Consider the following 17,637-nt stretch of genomic DNA (forward strand, 5'->3'; position numbering starts at 1 on the left):
AGATTTCTTGTAAAATAAACAAATACGAAGAGCAGAAGTTTTGGAGAAAAAGAAATAAAACATTTTTGACTGATCCTCTGTTTTGTCTGTGAAGGTTCTCAGTCGTCCAGGTCATCGTAGTCTAAGGATCTTGGAAAGAAAAGCGTCTGGACTTCTTTAAGTTGCTTGAAGACGTTTCACCTCTCATCCGAGAAGCTTCTTCAGTTCTAAGGTCAAATGGTGGAGAGTCCCAGATTTAAACCCAGTGGGAGTTTCCCCCCAAGGACGGACAAAAGGACCCCCTGATGATCCTCTATCTAATCACATGAGCCAAGGTGTGAAAGTGGGTGTGGTTCACAAACAGCCAGAGTTTCGGGTGAGCTCATTGTGAAACCTGGCCCCACCCTATCATGTGATATCCTGAGGTCAGATGGCCCAGGATGTGAGTGGGCGTTAAGGCGTCTGGGGAGGGATCTCAAAACTGGATTATAGATGGCAGACAGTTGGTGTCGTAAACCCCCGCCTCTGTTCAAAGATGGTCGCTCACAGTGGACATAGATGGCTTCTTTCACTCCTCTTTCAAACCAGCCACATAGAGATCTATAACATTTCCCATGTTTACGTAGCAGTATTGCAATGTTGGCAAAGAGAGGAAGTGACATAAGATTTGAGCATGTGTGGTACCGATTGGGTTTCCGGTACGGATCGGGTAGCGACAGCTAATAATTAAATGATGGTAAAATAAACTTTATATTAATTCCCATTAATGCTAATATGGAAGCTAACACTGAGCTAAGGCTAAAGCTAATGTTCCAAGATGGCGACTGTAAACAAAATAGTTACTATGGACACAAGATGGCGGATTTCAAAATGGCGGTTCATGGACACAAAAGTGGTTACCCTGGACACCAGCAAGGAGTATGATGGGAACCAGGAAATCAGACCAGGTGGAGCACATGGAGCACATGGGCTGTATCCCAATTCAGGGTCTGCAGCCTTAACGGTCCTCAAGGTCAGCGTACTCAAAGACCGCTAAGGCTGGAAGTGCGAGGCTTGTAGGCTTGTGAAATGGGACTAGGGTCTAGCCTTCGTCACGCTGCCCAGGTTGCTTAGCAACCATGATACTGTAAGGCAGTGACTGGAATTAGTCACAAGGTGTCGCTGTTGAGCTGCATATGTATGGTAGATCTAAGCAATTTTGACTATTTGTCCTCTGTAGGACACAGTAGTTCAGATTTCTCGTTCGCGCGGGCGCCATCTTGGTTCAGTGTTTACTGTGATTTGCAAAGGTAAGCACTGTCAGTGGTGTACTGCATTGGTTTTTTGTTTAAAAATAAGTGTTCCACTGTGTAAAATAGCGGTTTGTCATTTAAGCCGAGCATATATTTTGTATATTGAGAGGTTCATGTATTGCCTGAAGAGAGTATGAGCAGTTTGTGTGCATGTTTCATTTGGTAATATCTGCCGCAATTTCGGGCTACATTCCCGCTAGTTAGCAGAGCACCCATTCGGGCAAAGTAATGCAAGATGAAGCATTAGCTTTTCAGCTACAGTTTGCTGGTAATCCTGCTATGTTAGTTTTGTGTCATACTCATTCCTGAGACCAAGGAATTTTGTAAGGACATGATTATTTTTGCTTAATGTGTTTTTTATATATTTGTTGTTGGCTTTTACTATGTTGATAAACACGCAGTGTTTACTGTGATTTGCAAAGGGACAGCAGCAGAGTTGGAGTGGTGTTTGCCCCGGCATCTGAATAAACGGCGCGGTCCGAGCCACAAATTGAACACCTGTGTCTGACTGGTCTCTCTACTGTGCACCCCAATCCAACACAAACTTACACAACGCAGAGTCCGGGGTGTAGGGAGGCCCCTGCACTGGTTGGGTTACAATACCAACCGCTGGAAACGTTTCATACAGCTTTGTTTGACAGAAATGAAGGAGAACATATTTTGTACATTTGTTTCTACATGAGCTTTGTGTGATTTGATAAATATCTGAGTCTGAGACCACATGTCAGGGCTCTGTGTGCGGGCAGGCGGAGATGAGGATCCAAACGCAGGACTCAGACACTAACGTGAAACTCAAAAACCTCAGCTTTATTGCTGGTACGAAAACAAAACATGAAGTGACCACAGAAACCGGAGAACAGGAACACACAGGCATAATCTGAGGGTACGACGCGACACCGAGCATGGGAAAACACAGGGCTTAAATACACAGGGTAGTAATGAGGGAATGGGCCAGAGAAGGGAGACACAGCTGGGGGAGATCAGGGCTAACGAGACGGGGGAGCTAAGCTGCACACACTAACATAAGACAAAGACTTTCACAATAAGACAGGAAACAAGATGCAGACATGACACTGAGAGACAGACTAGACACTGAACAGAAACTGCAATACACATGAGAACCCAAAACCTAAGAACTGATCCCTCACCAAGAATAACAGAAACAGATCCATAATGATAATAATAAACAAAGCACCAGAACATCAGAAAACAATCCATAATGCAAAATAAACCAAAACATAATAAACTCAAAATACTGGGTCCAACGGACCCAGAACCGTGACACCACAGGACTGTAAAACATGATTGTTGGGCTTCATTTCTGTACTGAACAGTCATTTAAGATTAGCTAGTAAATAACATGTCTGTGAAGGTTCTCAGTCATCCAGGTCATCGTAGTCAAAGGAGCTTGCAAAGAAAAGCGTCTGGACTTCTTTAAGTTACTTGAAGACGTTTCACCTCTCATCCGAGAAGCTTCTTCAGTTCTAAGGTCAAATGGTGGAGAGTCCCAGATATAAACCTAGTGGGAGTAACCCCCACAGAGGGACAAAAGGACCCCCTGATGATCCTCTAATCGCCTGAGCCAGGGTGTGAAACTGGGTGTGGGTCCCAATCAGCCAGAGTTTCGGGTGAGTTCATTGTGAAACCTGGCCCCACCTTATCATGCAAATTCCTGAGATCAGACGGACTTTACGGACTTCCTAAAATCCACAAGGAAGCTGTCCCACTCATACCCATAGTCAGTAGCATAAACTCAGCCACTTATAACATTGCTAAACACCTTGCTACCATCCTTGCTCCTCTCGTGGGGAGCACCCCACACCACATCAAGAACTCCACCGACTTCACTGACAAGGTCCAGAAACTTGCCCTGGATCCAGATGAAACCATGGTGTCCTTTGATGTAGTCTCTCTCTTCACTTGCATACCCACCACGGAGGCCGTGGAGACGGTCAGAAAATGACTACAAGAAGACAGCTCCTTGGAGGACAGGACCAACTTCACACCCGATCAGATTTGCACACTGTTAGACCTCTGCCTCACCACTACATATTTCAAATACAACGAAGGCTTCTACAGACAAAAACATGGCTGTGCCATGGGCTCCCCCGTGTCACCTATTGTAGCCAACCTTTACATGGAGGAAGTGGAAAGGAAGGCTCTTGGCTCTTTCAAAGTAAGAGTACCCAGCCACTGGTACAGATATGTGGACGACACCTGGGTCAAAATCAAGACACAAGAAGTGGAATCCTTCACTGCGCACATTAACGCTGTGGATAAAAACATCAAGTTCACCAGGGAAGACACAAAGGACAACTGTTCGCCTTTCCTGGACTGCGCTGTGCACATTGAAGAGAACGGCAACCTCAACATCGAAGTTTACCGGAAGCCCACACACACGGACCAGTACCTCCTCTTTGACTCCCATCACCCTTTGGAACACAAACTTGGAGTAATCAGGACCCTACACCACCGGGCAGAACATGTTCCCTCTAAGCCTGAAGGGGAAAAGAAGGAACACACACATGTAAAGGAAGCACTCAAAACGTGCGGCTATCCTAAATGGGCGTTCTTAAAGTCAGCAAAGAGGCACAGAAAAGAAGATCAGACACCAGCGAGGGAGGATAAGAAGGACAGACGCAACAACATTGTCATCCCCTATGTAGCCGGCGTATCAGAGAAACTCAGGAGAGTTTTCTCCAAGCAAGACATCCCGGTGTATTTCAGACCCAGCAACACGCTCAGACAGAAACTGGTTCACCCGAAAGACAAAACGCCAAAACACAAACTTAACAATGTGGTGTATGCTGTACAGTGCAGCGAGGAATGCTCAGACCTCTACATTGGAGAGACCAAACAGCCACTTCACAAGCGCATGGCACAACACAGAAGAGCCACCTCCACAGGACAAGACTCAGCAGTCCATCTGCATCTAAAGGATAAAGGACACTCTTTCGAGGATGCCAATGTTCACATTTTGGACAGAGAGGACAGATGGTTTGAAAGAGGAGTGAAAGAAGCCATCTATGTCCACTGTGAGCGACCATCTTTGAACAGAGGCGGGGTTTACGACACCAACTCTCTGCCATCTATAAACCAGTTTTGAGATCCCTTCCCAGACGCCTTAACGCCCACTCACATCCTGGGCCATCTGACCTCAGGAATTCGCATGATAAGGTGGGGCCAGGTTTCACAATGAGCTCACCCGAAACTCTGGCTGATTGGGACCCACACCCAGTTTCACACCTTGGCTCAGGCGATTAGAGGATCATCAGGGGGTCCTTTTGTCCCTCTCTGGGGGGAAACTCCCACTAGGTTTATATCTGGGACTCTCCACCATTTGACCTTAGAACTGAAGAAGCTTCTCGGATGAGAGGTGAAACGTCTTTAAGTAACTTAAGGAAGTCCAGATGCTTTTCTTTGCAAGCTCCTTTGACATTTGACCACAAGCAATCTTTTCTGGTTTGACGCCGTCTTTGTAGCCAGAAACCAGCTCTCTCCTCGGCTTCCTCCACTACACGCTTCCCCCACGCCAGTCTCCTCCGTCACTATAAAGGGGAGAGTCATGAGCTCCATCACCCTCACCTGTGCCGTCCAACGTCCCGCCACCAGCCTCCACTGCAGCAGGCCAGAGACCACTCCCCTGCCACAATAAGTACAAGTATATCCTTGCTGTACCCTTAATGCTAAATATGCTAAATTAACCGCTGCCTTTGCCCCTTTGGGATTATTCTTATGTCACTGGGATGTTGACCTTTGACCTTCACATTAGAGAGATGGGCAGACATAATTAGTGTATGAATTTTAAAGTAACAGGTAATAAAGAGAGTGTAGCAAATGTAGTCAGGTTTATTACTCTGTATCACACATGAGTGCCCGAGGGAGGCGGGGCTGACTGGGGAGACACAGGAAACAGAGAGACAGGGCTGACTCGACATGAAACGATGAAACGTGGGACACGGGAACAGAAACTAAACACAGGCTGAAATGAACACTGAGGGAGGGAGAACTAAGATTACTGAGAGCCTGATAAATAAGAAGAACAAAAACCAAGAAAAACAAGAGTCAAAGAAAACCAAAAACACAAAGCATTGGGCCAGGACCCACTGCTGTGACATTTATATGTGATAAAAACATTAAAAACTGCTCAGATGTTGAAATCTTTCTACGTATACTTTAGGTTCAGCTCTGCAGCCTGGCATTTGGTTAAGCATGATTCAAACATTTTATTTTGTTTAACTGGTTTTAATTATAGTTACTTTTTGTGAACATTTGTTGCAGCATTTAAAAATACATCATTTATTTTCAAACTTTTATTTGACTTAGAGCATCATATTTGACCAACGTAAATGTTTTAATTTCATATAAAATAACTGAAGCAGTGAACTAAATATCTGAAATCTTTCCTTCCTTAAAAGTTATAATCCTACTTAAGTTATAGTGCAAACGCTTAAGCAACAAATATACTTGATGCTAATTAATTAATATTTCCCTTTGATGTTGCAACTATGCGGTCTTCTGTCTTTAAACAAAATAATATTTTCCAGTTACAGAAATCATGAAGTCCAAACTAAAGTGCTACTGTTGCTATATGCATTTTATATAAATCATGGATGATGGTCCTGACATGAAGGAAGAGAAAGTTACAGGTTGCATCCTTTGACTTTGTCTCCGTGCCTTTGGGCGATTTTCAGAAGGACAGATGTTTCTGTTCAATTCTTAAATCAATTTTTTCAAACACAAACACTATTTTAAAGCTTCTAGAGAGTAAAATATTAATGACAATTATAATAACAATAATAAAAACAAAAGCTCTCAGATCCATCAAACCAAGCAGCAGAAAGAACAATAACTGAAGAGAAAACTTTAACCTTGTAGACTTCATTATGTTCCAGCTGCTCTACAGACGCTGTGACCTCGAACTTAAGCAGGTCGTAACGTATGTGCAGCTCAATAACTTCATAATCAGACCCTGTGGTATTTAGGCAGCAGAACAACTAAGAATAACAACTACAAATAATGTTTTTAGGTTTCTGTTGTACTGCAAGGTTCTGTACAGAAGAACCAAACCAAGAGCAAATATTACGTCTCATTTACACCTGAGCACGAAGAGCCATCAACATTTAGCAAATTGAATCATCTTTGTTTAGATGCAAGAAGAATCATATAGAAATGAAAAAGCAGAAATAGAAATCCAGAGCAAAGATATCCTCTAATTCAGCGTAGCACATGTGCAGCTGCTGCGATTCACGTAAGCATTCGGCTCGTCGCTGTTGCAGATTTTTCTCTCGCTGTTCTGGCTCACAGCGCTGCAAACACAAAAATAAATATCCCCAAAGGTGTGAAAGGGAGCTAATTAGTAAGAGTATTGTTACTCTCCGCAGGAGTAGTCCAGCAGTAGAAATCAGTCCAATAACAAGGTGTGTAACATCTAGCAGGGTGACAGAAAAACCCAGGGTAACTTCTAAGGACCTCAACGTCTCTCTCACATTGTGTTTTTTAAACATGCTTCCATTTGTCACTTCAGTCTTTACTCTGAAATACAGGAAGAGAAATCATGGCTGAAACAATTTCTCATGAAACCAGGGGTGTGGTCCAACAGTCAGTTTGGTGAGGAAGGTTCCTAACTGAGAGAAGTGACCCAGAAGTATCTGTGTAGCAGCCACAATGAATCCAGATCATGAGCTTTATTAACTGATCAAAGTCTCTTCTTTCATCTTCTGTATCATTCAGTTTGCATTGGTAATGCCCATTATTGTAATGCTTTTTTAAGACGAGCAAAACTTTATTTCACTTTGGGTTAGCTGGGATAAGTGATGGATGGAGGGAATTTTACTTCAGCCACAGAAATCCTAAACAGGAAGGAGGAGCAGAGTTACAGTGGATCACTATCCAGCAGGGAAACAAGGTTTATTTCAATTTCTTGGCCATGAGTGAGATTTACTGAGTGGGCAAATTAGGGAGACGACACCATCAGATCCCGAGCCCTCCATGTGTTAATCAAGAGACGACTGCTGTGCTACATCCATAAATAATGAATAAATTAGGAGCTAAAGCTGAAAGGACAGTTTATTTGTACCATCTTCACGTGAACACATTCAAGAACATCACAGATGAAGAAACATTAAAAACTTCCACACTACATAAAGCAAGAAAAATAGTTCAGGTGGTTTCAGAAAAACAGAAACATCAAACATCTCCAAGACTCTCTTTGAAAGAACTACAAACCTTTGTTCTCATGGTCCAATCATGAGTGAACTCCCCGATGAAGCCTTGTGTGCTAAAACATGTCAGAGTTTTAAACGTTAAACATGAGTTTCCAAAACGTTTTGCTGGAGAACAATGAACTATTTGACTGAGTTTCAATCATTTACAGACGAGCAAAACCAGGACAGAGAAAAAAGAACAAAACAGACTCAGTAAAACACAGAAAAGAAGATCCCATGTAGATCTGTATTATGTAGAAGTTCAGCCCAGCAACCAGTTCAGTTCAACACAAGTTTAAATGATTCTATCTGAACTCTGTGGAGCCTGATCTCAAGCTTTTTGAGTCTGACACAGAAACCAGAGGATCTTTCTGTGTCTTCAGATTCACTGTGATCCAGTGATGGGAGTGATTTCAGCCCTGAGTGATCGCGCTGATGTTTGCACAGAGCAGACAATGAGGTGAATGTTTGGGCACATTGGTAACAGTGAAACAGTTTATTAGTAACGTGGGATCGTTTGTGTGCAGAGTATGAACTGAGATTCCTGAAGCTCTTGTCACACTGGTCACAGCTGTAGTTTCCTTCCATGTGTGCACGTTCATGCCTGTTACGAGTACTTGAACGTGAGAAGCTTCTGTCACAGTGTCTGCACTTCTGTGGTTTCTCTCCGATGTGGACTCGTTCGTGTGATTTAAGGTCCCTTGCAGTGGTGAAGGATGACCCACACTGATCACAGAGGTGCTTTTTAACCCCACTGTGAATCAGTTCATGTCGTTTTAAATCACTTGGTGTGGTGAAGCTTCTCCCACATTCTTTGCAGTATTTCAGTTTGTCTCCAGTGTGTCTACGTTGTGTTTTAAGGGCAGCTTGCCAACTGAAAGTTTTTCCACAGAGGTCACAATGAAAGTCTTTCCCACCACCACAGTGATGACAGGGTTGAGAACTGGATCCATGTGTGTCGCTCTGCTTCTAAACAAAGACACAAAGACAGTGTAAGTCAGTCCTTCAACATTTGTATCCTGAACGTCGCCTGAAATAAAGAGCATCTCTGCAGACGTCCAACTACATTTGACTGTTTCAGTTAACACACTCAGTTTACTGGGCTGCAATAACTACAATACTACCACCATAATACTACAGTAATACTAAAATCATAACTGAAAGGAAAATCTGAATAATCACTCAGAGCTGCTTTTCCATGCAGTAGAATTGCTAACATGCTAACACAGTTTAATGAGCAGAGTTGTTCCAAACAGTCAGGCTAAAATGACAAGATAACAATATAAATACATACCTCACAGTAGCTGCACTTGTAGAGTCTCTTTCTGGTGTGGATCTGTTGGTGTTCTCTCGGGTAATGTGGAGATTTAAAAGTCTTCTCACACAGGTCACATTGATAAGGTCTCTCCTCAGTGTGGGTAAACATGTGTCGTTGTAAGTGTGTGTGAGTTATAAACTCTTTGCCGCACTGTTCACAGCAGTACACATCATGTCTGGTGTGAATGCGTAGGTGTATATTTCGGCTCTCTCTCTGGCTGAAAGTTTTTCCACAGATGTCACAGCTGTATGCCTTAATTCCAGAGTGGGTAACTAGATGCTAGATGAAATGCAGTCGTGGAACAAACTCAACCTTCAAACTCCATTAACACTAGTTTTAAACCTGAAGGTGGAGCGTGGCACCAAACACCTTAAAGGTCTCTTATCCCCACCTGCTGGTAGTTCTAACACATTACATCCAACCTGCTGTTAAAGATAATTCATGACTGTTCAAACACTAAAATCATGCCCATCCCTCCTGATTGTACACACACACACACACACACACACACACACACACACACACACACACACACACACACACACACACACACACACACATTATTTTATAATTTAGATTATTTTGTTGTTTCCTATTAGTTGATGATGTTGATGATGAATATCAATAACATTGAGGCACATTACACAAATTTCAAAAACAAATCATGTCTTACAATATTTACAACAACTAAAAGCTCTGTAAATCGGCTTTTAAGTGTTCATATAAGTTTTGAATAATTCTCTAATTTTTTAAGGCAACTTATTCCACTTAAAAGTTGCTCTAAATGTTGTTGAATGCTTGTTGAAAACTGTGTAATATGATGATGTATTTCATCTGGATACTGCAGCTGAGCAGAATAAATGTGGTGTGTTTAACAGAATTGCTTTCTTTAGAACTACAAGTAAGCCATAGAATATTTTAGCCTGTACAGGAAGCCAAGAAAGGTTATTATGCATTTTATCAATATTAGTATAGTATGAACATCTTCACACTAATCTGGACGCCTTATTCTGGACTAACTGAAGTCTGTTAAGATCTGTCTTATTAGCTGCTGACCAAATGATTGAACAATACTCCAGATGAGACATTACTAGTGCATCAATGACATCTTTCATAATGAAGAAGTGATACACAAAGAGCATTTCATAGCCATAGCTATGCCTTGTCGGCAGAGTTATGTGACATTAGTGATGTTTGTACTTTCAGCGTTAACTTGGTTTTAAAGCCTTTAAAGTATACGCCGTTCAATAGTCGACCTTAATCTTACAGAGATGTGATGATTTTGTGGATAATTAAAGTCAGTCATATATCCACAAACACAACAAGCTGAAAGTCAGTGATGCTGCTCGGTTTGCAGTCCTGAACATCACGGCACAAGCAGGATTCACTGCACTGTTAATGTGAGCTGTGTTATATTGCTGTCTCTGTTCGGTGGTGTCGAGCCAAACGGACTTTAACGTGTGTTTGAACGAGCTGACGGTTCACTCGTTAAGCTGAAAGAAAGATGCTTTAATCACAGCAGTCACACATGTGTCCACTGCACCATCTGGAACTCTTCTTGTTTACACTCGTAATAACACAAACACTAAATCCTGCTTCTCTGGTGCTGTTGTGTAGCAGTGTGTACACCTGAGACTGTCACCTGTCTGTCTGTCCTGCACTCTCTCTGTTTCTTTCTCTCTGATTGTGGAATAAAAGTATGAACATGTGTTTATAAGTTACACTTGTGTTTGAATCCTGCAGCTTATCACACATTTGATTTCCATGTGTGACGACTGCAAGTGTCCAGAGTGAGGACAGACTGAGGGACCCACTGCTGCACATCATCTGTGAGGCTTTGCAGCCCTGATGATCCACCAGGACAAACTCAGCAGTGTGTGAGGAAGAGGAGGAGGAAGAGCCAGCAGCAGCTGACAGATGGAGAGAATAGACAGACTGTTCCCTGTTTGTGAAGGACTGCTAGGAAAGTTTAACATAACTGTCTGTGCTGAATCAGTCTTATTAGGTAATGTTCACATAATGTTATCATCCCAGTGTTTCCAGTGTGGGAGAAAGTACTCAGAGTACTCAGGGCCTTCAAGTTACACACTATGAAAGGCAGCAACAAGTTTAATGTTCAGAAACCTAAAGTCTGTATCAGCAGCAGAATGGAGCTAAAATAAATGTTGGTTTCAGTTCTATGAAGCTTTGAGTATTTTGGATCAGTAGCTGCTGTGTGTGTTGCATCATATTGCTGTAACTGTTTATATGCTTTATATATTCTGAGCTAAGTTGATCTATAGTGTTACATCATATTCTATAAGGATGTTATGTGTTTGTAGACTTTCTGCCCAGTTTGACCCATTTAGCAGAAGTCAGCCTGTTTAAGGCTCTGATATCTATTCTGTGTGACTTAAAGCAGTTATGACATGGTCTGATTTTCTCACCCAATAAAGGAATATTTCATATATCAGTCTACTCTTCATTCTATCAGACACAGTTATCACAGCTCGTACATTTGCTTTTTACACATATATGTAAGCAATGAGCCAAATTTAGTACCAACATATTAAATGAACAATATTTGTCTCTTATATATGACACATCTATATACACACTGTCACAGATACTTGTCTGTGAGTGAAGTGATTAATATAATAACTATAATATTGGCCATATTATATTTACATTACCACAGTGAGATGACTTTAGTCTCATGAACAACATCAGCTAATTGTTATTTACAGCTAATCTTAAACGACTGTTCAGCACAGAAATGAAGCCCAAGAATCATGTTTCACAGTCCTGTGGTCTCAGCCTCAGCTACAAATCACACAGAGCTCATGTAGAAACAAATGAACTAAATATGTTCTCCTTCATTTCTGTCAAACAAAGCTGTATGAAACGTTTCCAGCGGTTAGTATCATGGTTGCTAGGCAACCTGGGCAGCGCGACGGAGGCTAGACGTCCCATTTCACGAGCCTACGAGCCTCGCACTTCGGCCTTAGCGGCCTTTGAGTACGCGGCCCTTGAGGACTTTAAAGCTGCAGAACCTGAATCGGGATACAGCCATGATGATCTCCAGCCTCGTGCTCGCCAACATTCTCACCTGAGTTAAGAAGACGATCACTGAAATGGTCTCAGCAGGTCCTTTGATGACAGCAATGAAATGCAGCGGTAAGGCTTTTTGGGGATTAAGTTCGTTTTCATGGCAAAGAAGGACGATGCAGTTCATCTGATCACTCCTCATAACATTCTGGAGTGCAGGCAAAATGCTATTATAAAAACTTAAGCAGCAACTTCTCCAGGTTCCAATATTTATGCAATTCTCAAACCTTTTGGCCACGACTGTATAACCTCTTCTGAAGTTTAGTGGATATTATACATGGTTATGCTCAGGATGTGTCGGCCAGTTTCCACTGGAAACGCCTTTTGGTTAAACTGTCAGCGAGCAATTTGCATTTGCACTGTTACATTTTTATATAACTTTAATGCACATAAACAATAGCTGCTTGTTTCAGTGAAAATACATTGATGGGTTTTTAATAAAGTTGTGGAGCTGTAAAGTATTTTGTCTGCTGTCAATTCTATCGTCAGCTACATCGTTATGGCAAATGTTCAAATGTATATGGTGATAAATATCTTTGGTCATATGGTCCTGCTCTGTCTGTCACCTTCTGTGTTGAGCTCATTGTTTCCTCTGTAGTGGCTGAGCTGAGTCCAAGTAGCTGAAAATGTTCCTCTGCTGCTCCGTCAGACTCTCCTCCTCCTGCTGATCAGCTGGGACACAAAACAGATCTTTGTTAGGCTCCACACTGCACTGAAGAGTCAAAGTGTCTCATATGTTCATCTGACAAGTAAAAGAACACATTTTTGTTTCCCGAGGTGGGCAACTTGTTGGAAACAAACACAAAAGGTTTGAGCACTGATACCTGCCATTGCTGCCATTGAAAGATGCAACACCAGCAATGTGGATTGTCAAGACTCAAACCAATCATCAAGCAAAGACAACAGGGATCATTTGTTTCTCTTTATTTAGCATTCACAGCATTTGTAGTTGCCTTCTGTGCAGGGGAAGTCCACGCACACTGTGTGGTACCGCCATCCGCAGAAGGTGCATTCAACCTCTGTAAGAGAAACAAGATTGTCTGAGACTGAAATGATATTCACTAAAGAAGTGGTGATTTGTAAAACTTCACATTTTGATCCGGGACGTACTCTGCATGAAAACAAGCGCTCACTCTTCCTGCTCAACAAATGACAAGGGCGGAGCCTTATACCACGTGATACAGAAGCTGGCTGCTAAAATTAGCAGGGAAAAAACAACGGAGAGCACGTCAGGGATGACGAGAAAGTGACAGGAGAAAATCCGTCCCGGTCAACCACCCAAACATCAATAACGGGAACCTTATACAGCGCTTCCCTATACCCGTCGAACTCCCGCAGGCACAAAGACATCACGGAGGCTATCACTTATCACCTGACCAAAGATATGGCTCCATCAACACTGTGCAAAACGAGGGATTTAGGAAAACGATCAACACCCTAGACAAACGCTACACAGTGCCGTCCCGCAACTATTTTTCTATTGTTGCACTACCTGCTCTGTACACGCAGCGTCGAGCAACGGTGGAGACGGAATTTCAAGCAGGACAACATTTTGCTGCAACAACAAAACGTGAGACATTTGTTGTTTTATGTTTATTGTTATGAGAGAATCATGATCTCAATTCTAAGCCAAAAAATCGTGATTCTGCAAACGGAGGGCGCCCTTACTCCCAGCAAATGGCTGATAGAAAACCGATCGGTGCCTACGAATTTCCCAATATGCGCTGGCATGACGTCGGGGAAGCATGGGTACGACCGATTCTTTTATTTTTTTCTTGCCCGTGATGCCCCCCCTCCACCACGATGCATTCTATTGGTTTGCACACTTACACACACCCAGCTGTGGTTTCCTGTTTTGCTGGACTCTGGAGAGCCCCGCCTTTAACGCTCTTCTCTCACAGAGAGCAACAGAAAACTTGGAAAAACTCCAGATTGACTGAACTCAGTTCAAAGTTACCTTGACACCTTTAGATGTGAGACGTAGTGATGGTCCGCTTGAAGCTGACGCTCCGGTGCGTGTGTCAGAAAGATCAACGCGCTGCTTCAGAAGCACCGTGTCGAGGCTTGATTCGTTTGGCCAGAGTCACGTGATCAGTGACGTCTGAAGCTTCGTTTAGAACGTACCTTTTTTTAAAATCGAACTTTATTGAAACACAATGAGTATACAACATACAAACAGATGAAGTTTACAAAAGAACAGAACATGAACATACAGAACCAGGAGTAAAAAAATTATGATATGAGTAGGCAAAAAAAATCAACATATAAATATTGTTCTGAGAGGCTTTTTGTTGGTTGAGTCTGAAATTGATTGTATGTACAATTCATATCCTTATAAAAAGGCAGAAATATGGTGTTTTATTAATAAACTTACATTTATGGATATAAAATAGCTAAAAGTATTAACAAATATTTTATAAAAAACATTTATCATTCTTCCTGGGGAACTTAAAGAAAAAGAATAAAACATTTTCCATCGTAAAGAAAACTCCCTTAAAATATGGACAATAACAAAACTGCTAAATTCTTCCAGAATCTCTGTGTAGAGGAACCAAAAGAGATGTGCCACAGTTTCTGGATGATCCCCACAGAAAGTTCAATTAGTATTTATGTCTCTTTTAAATGTTACCATATAGTGACTGGCTGGGTAACATTTATGAAGAATTTTATATGAGATTTCCTTCACCTTGTTCACAATTAGATATTTATGGGATCATCCAGACTGTCTTCCAGGTGATATCTGGAACATGTCGGTTCCAGTAAGATATTCTATATATGGGAGAGACATGATATCTTCTTGGAATAAACTACGTATTCTCTTATTGCTGTTACCAAGTTCCTGTGAAAAGCAGATTTTTCCCACTGCTGACTCAGCTGGATCAGGGAGAGTGACTGAGGCAGATATTGAGCTGTCAGTGTTTTTATATAACATTAAAGTCCCTGAGGGTATGGCACCAAGCACCATTGAGAATTCCCCAACACTGACGGGAAAATTATATAGTGTAAGGAATTCATTGTAAGTAAGTAGTACTCCCTCGTTAAATTTTAAAACTTAGTAGCGGCCGCCATTGTTGGCAGCTGAAATTTGGCTGGGCCGCGCTATGAATTCTGGGATATGGTGGGCCACGAAGGACACACCCGACCCATCCTTCAAATTCGGGGGAATGAAGGACGCATTTGAAGGAGTCGAGGAATCGGGACAGCCTTCGTTGCCTGGCTGTGACGTCATCGGCCTTCAAATGCGGCCTCCGGAGGATGCAGCCGACGTTTTGGGACACAGCTTGTGTGTCTTTGTTGGTCATGTGACCTCCCAGGGACTACACATGGAAACGAGCAGTTTAGCTCAAATCTGGCAGGTTTCCATCGTCTGTTTTTGTCCTGATGTCCATGAACATGAACACTGTCCCTGTCAAACACGTCCAGATAATCTGATCCAGTGTTGTTCTTCTTCTGTGGTGTTTGTGATGGAGCAGCAGCTGCTGATCCTGATGTCCTCCACCAAGGGGGCAGCAAGTTCAGCAGACTGTCATCATTTATTAAAAAGATGTAACAATGTGACATAATGCAATATAATAGTGTCAGTTACACATTGTGGGTTGCACTGTGGCCAGAATGGACATTACCTCCTGCCTAATGGAAGCTGTCAGCCATCCTGCAACCATGAATTAGATAAGCAGAAGTGAAGGGATTGTTAACAACAATTTAATAATAAAATGTAATGTGATAATTGCACTTTATTAGCTACCCACAATCGTATGAATGATAACCATGAATGCACTGCATGCTCATAGCAAGTTCTTTAGGTTTAAAGTGAGATCCTGCTTTAAAGGGCGCTTCATCTGCTGGGAATGACATGTTTCTTCTAGTATGTAAGGCTCAGCCCATCTTACTGGGACTTACTTTTGTAGATCCACATGCTCTAAACCCGGTGCTCCATGATTGGTGCAGAAGCTTTAAGCTACTATTAACAAATAATAACCATGGACTTAGTTGTTACTACAATAACTTATCATTGAGCAACTTGTATATTTAATTTTACTTGTAAAACTATGCAAGTAGAATTCAATGGGGCACAGTGAGCTGAACACAGGCCCACTCTGTGACACTCAGAGGTTTGTGGATATCATACTGAGAGTATTGGACACAGTGCGGCCAGCTTGCAGCCACTTTCCCACCACTTTAGCACAATGTTTACATGAGACTCAGCCATACTAATGTTCCTGGGCAGACATGTGGTGCAGCATGGCTGATGGCACTGTACCTGCAGCTGTCATGGACAAGAACCACTCAATACCTCACCCAAGCCAAGCCTGTGCTGATGTTGTGATCTGAGACCGAGACACTAACCCAGGATCATGATATGATGTTGTGAGAGTTTCACTAAGAATTAGCTCTGATTACAAGATTTCAATCTATCGTAACTCTAATTTGTATTTACTTCAGTTTGTTCATCTTGGAGCTGTGTGCAGCTGAGGACAGTCTTATTATTACCAGGTGAGGATATGTAACAGCCACAGTCTGTAGAGATGATGTCACCATGGAGTGGTGTCTCCTTTCCAGTGATGTCACTGGAGCTGCCAATATGTGCTCCAGCCAAAGCTACACCAGAGGGTTGTGCTGTGTAACAGGTTGGTGCAGGTGGTGTTATCTACATTTGAACATTAGGCAACAGTCTCATGAAGACACTTTATATTGTTCACTAAAGACCAACAATAAAAGAGACAAAGGGAGAGCAGCAGAACTAGTGCTAACAATTAGCACTGCTAGCCTGCCCACCAACACCAGCTAATGTTATAAAAACGATGATTATGCCGGCTTGTACACATACACGAGAGACACGAGAGTTCTTCTTTACTGATGTTTACTGTGCTTCTCTTAACGTACAGGTACACCGTAGAACTGGTGAATACAAATGTACAAGAAAATTATATTTCAGCATTAAAACATATTACAATATAAAATTCACAAAATATAAACAAACATACCACTTTGGCCTGCAAGTAGACAAACCGGTGTAACTGGAACTTAGGGCTTATTTCTTCTTTCTTAGCTTGACTTTTACACAGCTAGACCGTCACCATGCGCAGCTTCTCTGACCTTACTTCCCAAAACAGGAAGTGACCTCTGCCCTTACCTTATACTTACAAAATCAACTGGTTACTTTCCATGTATCAAATTAACTTTACACCAATCCGGTAGGCAAAAAAGGAAAATGTTAACATGGTCAACACAAAAATAAAACATACAAAATAAAATGCGTTAGTTACATTATCATTACAAGAGCTCCGCCTAGTGGTCAAATACTAACATTTCACCAACTGTTACACTCCCACCATCACACTATCAACAGCATGTGTGATCCTAAAGGAATTTGACCCAACAATGAACTTAGCGAAGGTTAACCAATAAACATTATGTTGAGTCTTTACTCTGCTTCAAGTAAAAGTATAGTCTTATGTATGGGTCTCTCTAAAATCGTCTTAGTTGTGTGCTTCCCCTTATTGTCTCTAGTAGAGTCACCGATGAGAAGCTTAACTTTTCTGACTCTGCCGTCAGCTCCTGGAGTGACTTCCACAACTTTGGCGAGTTTCCATTGATTTCTTGGAAGACAGTCTTCTTGTAATAACACAATGTCATTTATTTTTGCATTTCTTCTGTTTTTATTCCATTTGCTTCTCTGTTGCAAGTTTAACAAATTTCTTTCTCCACCTTGTCCAAAATACATTCGCCAAATATTGTACTCGTTTCCATCTTT

General features: G+C 42.0%; 2 long non-coding RNA genes across 2 annotated transcripts in view; both read right to left on the reverse strand.

The window, feature by feature from the left end:
• Nucleotides 1–13,947, reverse strand: part of LOC143415830 (uncharacterized) — a 235,675-nt gene extending 221,728 nt beyond the window's left edge. The window contains exons 1-2 of the long non-coding RNA XR_013096259.1: nucleotides 13,840–13,947; nucleotides 12,449–12,554 (exon numbers count right to left, since the gene is read on the reverse strand). This is a non-coding gene — a long non-coding RNA (uncharacterized LOC143415830). The remainder of the gene's footprint in view (nucleotides 1–12,448; nucleotides 12,555–13,839) is intronic.
• A 2,779-nt stretch (nucleotides 13,948–16,726) lies between these two features.
• LOC143415834 (uncharacterized) lies at nucleotides 16,727–17,005 on the reverse strand. Its single transcript, XR_013096262.1, has 2 exons — nucleotides 16,868–17,005; nucleotides 16,727–16,781 (listed from the first exon to the last, which is right to left on the reverse strand). It is a non-coding gene; the product is annotated as an uncharacterized LOC143415834 (long non-coding RNA).
• Between the last annotated feature and the right edge of the window lie 632 nt (nucleotides 17,006–17,637).

Source organism: Maylandia zebra, unplaced genomic scaffold (assembly GCF_041146795.1).
Source record: "Maylandia zebra isolate NMK-2024a unplaced genomic scaffold, Mzebra_GT3a scaffold09, whole genome shotgun sequence".
NCBI lineage: Eukaryota > Metazoa > Chordata > Actinopteri > Cichliformes > Cichlidae > Maylandia > Maylandia zebra.